At 58.3% G+C, this 1,994-nt stretch overlaps 1 protein-coding gene across 1 annotated transcript in view; it reads left to right on the top strand.

The window, feature by feature from the left end:
- Positions 1-1,994, top strand: part of ARHGAP23 (Rho GTPase activating protein 23) — a gene marked incomplete in the record, with an annotated part of 91,418 nt that overhangs the window by 403 nt on the left and 89,021 nt on the right.

Genomic DNA, 1,994 nt, shown 5'->3' with positions numbered 1-1,994 from the left:
GCCGTTTCCGCTGCCCGAGTTTTCGTTTTCCGTTGGCGAGGCCCCGGCACAGCTGGAGGGAGAGGGAGTGGGGGAGGGGGTTCCCGGAGCGGGCCGTCCTCGGCCATTGCCACCAGACACCCCCTCCCCGCGCCACACTCGTTCCCTGCCGAGTCCGACCGAGCGACCGGCTGCCAGGAAGGCTACCAGGTGCGGGTCAGCCGCACCCCCTGGAACTTGGGGAAGAGAGACAGGCGCGGGACCCCCAGCCCTGTCGAGTACTGCTCTCGGCTTTGCCCATCCTGCCGGCCGTGGGTGGGTGTGGGCGCGGGGTGCCAGGGGCATTACTCAGCGCTGGGCTGCTTTGCTTGGGTTCTTTCATCTGCCAGCTGCTGAGGCTGGGGAGGGGCCAGCAGGGGCCTCCCAGCCCGCAGCCCCCTCTGGAGCCAGTCCCTTACCTCTGAGGCCGGCTGCCCAGTCCTTCCGGACCACCTCAACACGCGTTCCCCACTCCTAGCATCTCCCGTTGGAGAGCTGAGCACTGTCAGGCTGATCGCTTCCCTGGGCTTGGGAAGAAGTTCCCTGGGGTTCAGATTGGGGTCAAGGCCTGGGCTGAGGCCCTGTTCTCATTTTGACCTTTTGACCAGGCTGAAGGACTTAGGGACCCTCCTTGCCAGCGTTGCAGCCAGTGTGGGAGCTGGAAGCTGGTATCTGGGACTCTGCAAACCCCTCTGGCCTGTGTTTCCGCCTAGCCGGATGCATTCGTTTCTCCCTCAATCTGCATCTGTCTCCGGGCTCCCTTCAGCCAAAGTGTGTTTCCTAATTATAAACTTGAAATTCAGGATGGACAGGGGGTGGGGGTGGAGGTCATTAAGCATGAGTCCTTTGGATTCTCCCCCTACCAGCAACATACCTCATATCTATCCCCTTACAGGCTCCACCCCCACCCCCGGCTGCTGGGGGTGGATGCTCTTTGAACCCATATGGCTCTTCCCCTCTCCATTCCCCAAAGTGGCCAGCTCTCATCCGAGATGTGCTCATTGGCATGCGATTTAAATCTCAATTATATAACCAGTCATTTCACTCAAACACAGCCCAAAGGCCCCCAGCCCTGGCAGCTTCTTTCATTCGCCCCCGCGGTGTGGCTGGGTCCACCCCACTGTGGCTGGGAACTCTCAGACCCTGCCTCTGAAGCCCCGCCTCTACTTGGAACATGAGAGCAGCAAATCCCCTACATTTAGTGCTGGATTCGAGAACCTCAAAATCCCCTGTGATGAGCGGGGTCTGTGTTGGCATCTCACGCTACCTTATGAAGAAGGTCTGACCCTACATAGTGACAGTGCCTGGCCCAGGTCTCCCGATGGTAGTCAGGGCACAAGATGAAGTTTGGGGAGGAAAACTATTAGGAAGGTGGACAATGGGCCAGGCCTTTGCGGATGCCAGCCCAAGCAGAGAGGGACTGGACCTGAGGAGCAGGTCCTGATGTGGCAGCCTGGATTGGGGCCACCACGTCCCCCTCCTCAGGCCAACCCTGAACTCCTGGGGAGGGGTTCCACATTCTTGGCCTGGATGAGAATAGGGGTGAGGGAAAGTGCTGGTTATGGACCAGGGCAGTGCGGGAGTGGGCAGTGACAGTGACGGCTTCATCCCTCCTTGCAGGGACACTTAGAGGGACTTCTCCATGTGAAAGGTTAAAGGAGAGACTAAAGAGTAAGGAGATGGAGTGAGTTACAGCATGGAGGATTGCAGCTAGAGCCTCGAGGGAACGTCCAGAGAGGCTGTGAGCTTCAGCTTCCTCGGCTAACTTGAAGCGTCCTGCGGGGGGGGGGGGGGGTTCTCGTTCCTGCGGGGGTGGTGTTCTCCCGTATCGTGGGTCAAATGGATTCCCTTGATGTTGGACCAGAGGGAGTCCTAGGGCATGCCAGCATATTCCCATGAGAATATACATTAATGCCTGGGAAAAATGTGTTCCTAAGGAAAGGGGGTTGCTTTCTTTTTTTTTTTTTCCTTTAACT

This window comes from Tupaia chinensis, unplaced genomic scaffold (genome assembly GCF_000334495.1).
Source record: "Tupaia chinensis unplaced genomic scaffold, TupChi_1.0 Scaffold144171_1, whole genome shotgun sequence".
Lineage (NCBI taxonomy): Eukaryota > Metazoa > Chordata > Mammalia > Scandentia > Tupaiidae > Tupaia > Tupaia belangeri.
Note: the sequence above shows the minus strand (reverse complement) of the source record. Positions and strands in the feature narration are given on the sequence as shown.